We start from the raw sequence: 7,127 nt of genomic DNA on the forward strand, positions 1-7,127 counted from the left end.
GAAACAATAAACAAATACAGTAAAGTTTCAGGATGTAAAATCAACCTACAAAAATCCATAATGTTTCTATACACTAACAATGAAATTTCAGGAAAAGGAATGAAAAAAAAAATTCTTTTGCAATTGCAACAAAAAGAATAAAATACCTAGGAATAAACTTAACAAAGCACGTGAAAGATCTATACACTGAAAACTAAAAGACATTACTAAAAGAAACTAAAGAAGACACAAAGAAATGGAAAGCTATTGCGCATTCATGAATTGGAAGAGTCATCATAGTTAAAATGACCATATAACCTGAAGCAATGTACAGATTTAATGCAATCCCTATCAAAATTTCAAAGGCATTTTTTAAAGAAGTAAAACAAAAAGTCACCAGATTAGTGTAGAATCACAAAAGACCCCAAATAGCCAAAGCAATCCTGAGGAAAAAAGAACAAGTCTGGAGATATCACATGGCCTAACTTCAAATTATACTACAAAGTGACAGTAATCAAAACAGCATTGTATTGGCAAGAATACAGACATACAGACCAATGGAACAGAATTGAGAGCCCAGAAATAAACCCACATATGTATGGGCAAATAATTTTTGACAAGAAGCCAAAAACACACACAGGAGAAAAGAAAGCCTCTTCGATAAATAATGCTGAGAAAATGTAAAAGAATAAAACTAGACTGCTTTCTGTCACCATACACCAAAGTTAACTTAAATGGACGAAAGACCTAAAATTAAGACCTGAAAAAGTAAATTGCATAGAAGAAAACAGGTACTAAACTCATGGAGCTTGGACTTAAGAGAATTTTATAAATTTGACCTCAAAGTCAGGGAAAATAAAAGCAAAAATAAATAAGAAGAGACAAACTATTACATTGGCAAATTACATGTTTATCTCTCGTCTTCCTTATAGAGTGTGGGACTATATCAAACTTAAAAGCTTCTGCACAGCAAAAGTAACCACCAACAAGACAGAGAGTCAAAATATTAAATAGAAGAAGATATTTGTAAACAACACCCCCAGTAAGGGGTTAATATCCAAAATATACAAAGAACTGACACAACTCAACAACAAAAAAACAAACAATCCAATTAAAAAATGGGCAGAAGGTCCAAACATACATTTCTCCCAAGCAGACATATAAATGGCCAACAGACATATGAAAAGATGCTCAACTTCACTAGCTATTAGAGAAATGTAAACCAAAACCACAATGAGATACTTATTGCCTCACACCTGTAAGAATGGCTATCAACAAGACAAGTAATAAGTGTTAGAGAGGTTGTGGGGAATAGGGAACATTTGTGCACTGCTGGTGAGAATGCAAATTGATGCAGCCACTATAGAAAACAGTATGGAGGTTTCTCAAAAAATTAAGAATAGAGTTACCATATGACCCAACAATTCTTCTGGGTATTTACCCAAAAAATTTGAAAACATTTATCTGTAAAGATATATGCACCCTGATGTTCATAGCAGCATTATTCATAGAAGCCAAGACATGGAACCAGTGTCCTTTGATAGATAATTGGATAAATTCCAGTTCAACCACTAATAGGGCTCTATGACTTTGGGCAAATTACTTAAACTCCCTAAAGTGGAGATAATCATTGCATATTTTCCAAGGGTTATCATGAGGATTAAAAGAAATAATCCACATAAAATTCACAGCACATAGTAATTGCTCAATAAATGATAATGATGATAATGAAGATGATCATGGAAGCCTCTTCTTTGTATTGTGGATCCTCCTGGCTTTCCACTGCATGGCTACTCTCAGAAGATTCCAAAGACCACCTAATTTTCTGACTCTGATTATCCTCCTTATATTAAAAGTGGGGAATATTCATCATCTTCAGACCAAAACCCCACTGTCTATCCACTGATCCCTAAAGCCACCATAAAACAATATGATGCTCTTAACTTTCTCAAGATCTGAATTATTCAGACTTATTCTTGGTCAATTTTTACAATATAATGGATCTTAAAATTTACTCTTCTGTGATGCCGTTAATCCTTTAAAACTTCAGACTTACAGCTAACTTGCACTAAATTATTAAGAACTAGGTTTGAGAAAATGTTTCCTGAGGCCCAAATGCTTCCATTTTAAAGGGGAATAAGAGTGTTTCTACCCAAATTATTTATATTTTTTCTATTTCCTGGGTTTTGTACATAGCTTAAGGCCATTTTTAAAGTAGATATGATTCTTCTAAGATTTTACTACCTAGTTTCATATATAGAGTCCTCAGTTTAGTGAAGTAGACATTTATTTAGACAAATTTTCACTCTAAACGATCTTATCGCATTTAAATTATCAGAAATCAAATTATTTTAAAGAGTGTGGGAATGTTAGAAAAGGAAGACGAGAGATAAACATGTAATTTGCCAATGTAATAGTTTGTCTCTTCTTTGACTATTTGATTCTCAGCCTCCATCTTTTTTTCCTGTCATAAGAGATCCTATTTGCCTCTGAATCCACAGTCCTTTTAACACCAAGCAAGTATACCAAAAGGGGACTCCACCTACTTTCTGACTTTATAGGTGGGCCACCTCTGAACAAGCACAACAAGAATAGACAGGAAATGGGAAGAGTTAGGGAAACTAACAGACTCAGAAAGATATGCTTTTTGAAATATACTTTTTATAATGTTGCTTATAAACCTTTAAAATACAGGTTGTGGTCTATGGCCATGTCACCCTGAACAAGCCGGATCCTGTCTGATCTCAGAAGCTAAGCAGGGTCAGGCCTGGTTAGTACTTGGATGGGAGACCACCTAGGAAGACCAGGTGCTGTAGGTGTAAAAAGTAAATAATAAGGGATTGTAAGCTGACAAGGTCCTTGCAATCTGTGAGGTCAACCAAAGGTTGCCTCACTTAAAAATAAATAAATAAATAAATAAATAAAAAGAAATAAAATACAGGTAGTGTATCTACAATATTGGTGCATGCTTTTTTGAAGATTGTTTTATATTTGCTTGTGGGTGAAATATCTTATGGTTTTTCAAATTCTTTTTATTCCCCCCACCCTTGTCAGTAAGTTTCAAGTTACTTCATCATCATCAACATCTTTATTATCATCATCTCAATCAAATAATCATTAGCAATTATTGTCATGGTCATAAGGAAGAGGAAAGAGGCAATTTAATTTATTAAATGTTTATAACAGGTATAAAATGTAATCAATATATCATTTATTCTTTACAGCGATTCCAATGGTGTGCAAGAGACAGCTCATACCTTTTTGTGAGAGTAGATCATGCATCTCTTTATTAATACCACATTTAGTAATAGAGTGGAATCTTGGATTTGGGTATTGTGAGAGTACTTACATCATGGAAATTAGTAGTACTACAAAGCAGAGCTTTTCCCTGTGAGAGTGCTGGTTAAACATGCACCAACATATCACTGAATAAACTTTGTAATAAGCATTATAAAGCCTGTTATACATTAAGATATAGATAGATAGATAGATAGGCAGATAGATAGATAGGCAGATAGATGATGATGATAGATAGATGATAGATAGATGGATGGATAGATAGATAGATAGATAGATAGATAGATAGATAGATAGACAGACACACATACACAATAATCACCACTTATTGATATTTACCATTGTTCTAGTCCATCTAAACAATATTAAAGCATACATCACATACTGTGCTTAAAGTACACAAGACTTCAAAGTTACTTCTAGGGCCCTTACCTCCCATTTAATCCCCTTCCCTTGGGTGTGGGTAGGAACCATGACTTCCAAACATAAGAATATGGCAATGGTGATGGGATGTCACACTTTTGCTTACATTACATTATGAAGGATACCATATTGCGAGTAAACTTGCTCTGAAGACTTTCTCCTTTGCTAGCTTCAAAGAAATAAACTGACTGTTAGCATGCCCATGTGGCATGGCAGGAAGCTGTGGCCCATCTCTAGAAGCTGAGGACAGCCAACAGCCTGCAGGAAACTGTGGCCCTCAGTTTTAGAACTCCAATGAAATGAATTCTGCCAACAGCCTGAAGGTAGTTGGAAATGAGCCTTGCCCTGGTTAAGCCTCTGTATGAGAATGCAGCCTGGCATTGATTAAAGCCTTGCAGAAGACCCAACTAAACTGTGCCCAGATACCTGACACACAGAAACTGTGAGATAATAAATGTGTGTGACGTTTTAAGCTACTAAATGTGTGGTAATATTTATGCATAATAGGAAACTAATATAATGTATTAGGGAATTTTTAGGTTTAGTTTGTTTTGTTTATTTTATTCCTGCCACCCAAGGTAGTTGCCAGGGCCCTAGACAAAATTTCTGCTTAAGAGAACTAGGACCAATCAGTTATACTGCTGAAACAAGACTGGACAGAATTAATTAGAGTAAATATTTTTTCTCACCTCTTAGAGGGAATTCAAGCCAACACATAGACTATTATCTTTTCCTCTGCAGGCTTCTTTAGTCCTTATTCTCTTGCTAGAATGAGAGAAATTGGAGGCATTGAAGATGGGAAGGAGTAAGCAAACTTTTCTAGGGAAACATTTAGCCCTGGGTCTCCCTTGACTTTTTCATGCTTTTGGAAATGATCTTGACGTGGCCTTTGACTCTGGGTATGTTACTACTTCACTCACTTTCTGCAAGAACTCAAGGACAAGCAAGTCTGAACAGATGCCTAATTAAGAAAGTACAATACTTATATACCTTTTGATTTCACTTGGCTTTCCAGTAAATTTTTTTAAAACCCAATTTCATCTCATAACTAACAGCACTCAACAAAAGATATTTCCTTAGGCTAAGAAAGGCAGGGAATTTTAGCAGCTGTTCTAAGTTATACATGAATAATAATTCTAGCCTATAAAACTAGGCTGAACTTTAGACATTTCAGTGGATAAGTAGCAGAACATGACAAAACATATTGGGGAAAAAATTTGGATGTTTAATTTTTCTTTTTGTCCGGCCAGAATATTTTCTTCGATAATTTTATGATATTTAATTCACTTTGTGTTTTGCTATTTGTTTTTTAAATCAGTGTTATTGAAGAGTAATTTTACATACAATAAAATGTGTTTATTTTAAGGATGAAGTTTTATCATTTTAGCAAATGTATATACCTGTGTGTCCATCACAAAAATCAAGATACAGAATATTCATCTTCCCCAAAAGTTCCCTCATATCTCTTTGCAGGTAGTCCATTTATGATCAGCCAAATGCAAACATATCTACTTTCTGTGACTATTCATAATTCTTGCCTGTTTTTGTATTTCATATGTACAGAATCATATAGTACATTGTCTTCTGTGTCTGGCTTCTTTTGCAAAGCAAAATGTTCTTGAGATTTATCTATGATGTTGCATTGTTTTTTATTGTTGAATAACATTCTTTTGCAGAAGAATAGTTATAGAAGCTGTAAAAGATACAGTTCATTTTCAACCTATATATAGTTCTAATAGATGAGAAGATATCTTGAAACTTTTGCATCGGCACCTAACAGAGGTCTTGGAAGTAATGATGATTTAACAACTATCTTTCAGAATGTACATAGTGTTTATACAGCATTTTCATAGGTAGTTTTTATTTGATCTTGGTAACAACCATGTGAGATCAGTGCTGAAGACATATTTGTTAAATGAACTAATTCTAGAGAATAATTTTAAGGCAACATTAAGTAAATATATGACATTTTGATACTTGTGTTTACTGACAAAGAAGAGCATGAAGCACAAAAAGTAGATGTGTATGAAATGTCATTGGTCGGGCTGAATAACAAGTATACCTCCTTATTTAAATCTCTAGATGATTCCAGTGGCATCTTGAGGAAAGTTATATTTTTAAGCAAACATAATGATTAATTTCACTCTTAAATTATTTACAATTACATTTCATTTTGACTATGTAGAAAAAACAAATCTTTAAAAACATCAAAAATTTTCTTTGAAATGTATTTAAAATAATTTCTAGACAGAAATAATAGCAGTTCTCCTCAAAATAACTTTACAGATTTTCATTTATTATTACATAAAGGCATGAGATTTTAAATGTTTATATTTGGAGAAGATAAAATTATAAAACTTGGCTAACTAAAGCCATTTGTAACTCTGTCTTCTCTGTCTTATAACCTTTCCAACCATCATTTTGGTTTTATTTCACTGAATCTAGAGCTATGTACTAATTCTCAAGGTGCTCTTAATTGGAAGGTAAATGAGTTAATATTATTTTTCCCACATTACACATAAAAAAGAAGTTCAGCAAAATGAAATAACTTGTTCAAAGGAATAGAACTAGGCCCATATGAGAATTCTTATTTAGCATTCTTTCTTTCTGCGCTAATCTCCATCTCTTCCCTCATTCTCCTTGGTCACATAAAATTACCATAGTATTAATGGCAGATTCCTGATATATGTGACAGGTCACATTTTAGCTAAATGAGTACTTTTTAGCTCTAGTTAGGTTTCATCTACCAAATCCTTATAATTCTTCCTCAAGGATAAGGAACACCTAGAAATCTTACACATTGTCTTATTCACTGCTATATCTGCAGCACTAAAATGGTGCACAGTAAGTAGTCTGTAAATATTTGTGAAATGAATGCATTATTTACCAAATAAAAAAAGAGGTTTATCTCTTCTCTTCTACCAAAGTCTCAACACTCATTCCTCACCTACCAGGTTGCCCTGTGTCTACGCCTCTGATGATTACATACTTTTCTCAACACATATCAGAGCTTTTATTCCCTAAAAATGTTGGAATGGAGCTAGATGGCACAACCAGATGTTCAAGAAAGAAATGCGTCACATTGAACATACCATTTAAATTTTCTGTTAAATTCACTACATTTGTAGATATGTTGTAATTAAAACAACTTATTAAAATATATAATGGGAACCTTAGTATAATTCTTGGAACTCAGTAGGTGATTAAAAAATGTTTATAACTTCTTATTCTTTCTATCCTCAATTTAGGATAATTTTGCCATGTAGCATATTATCAATTTGTAATCTTTGTGTACATTAGTATAATCTTTACAGATGTTTTGGTGTGTTTCACTGTTCATAGATGGCGTCTCTGAAATTTTTTCTTCAATATAAAATTCTGTACATTGGATAGCAATTTCTCCTGATTTCAATTAAATCTATAATACA

The 7,127-nt window shown here is 33.4% G+C and overlaps 1 pseudogene; it reads left to right on the forward strand.

The window, feature by feature from the left end:
• The first annotated feature begins 2,679 nt into the window (after positions 1-2,679).
• LOC111740143 lies at positions 2,680-2,798 on the forward strand (annotated as a pseudogene).
• The last annotated feature ends 4,329 nt before the right edge of the window (positions 2,799-7,127 follow it).

The sequence above is a fragment of the Pteropus vampyrus genome, unplaced genomic scaffold (genome assembly GCF_000151845.1).
Source record: "Pteropus vampyrus isolate Shadow unplaced genomic scaffold, Pvam_2.0 Scaffold58, whole genome shotgun sequence".
Lineage (NCBI taxonomy): Eukaryota > Metazoa > Chordata > Mammalia > Chiroptera > Pteropodidae > Pteropus > Pteropus vampyrus.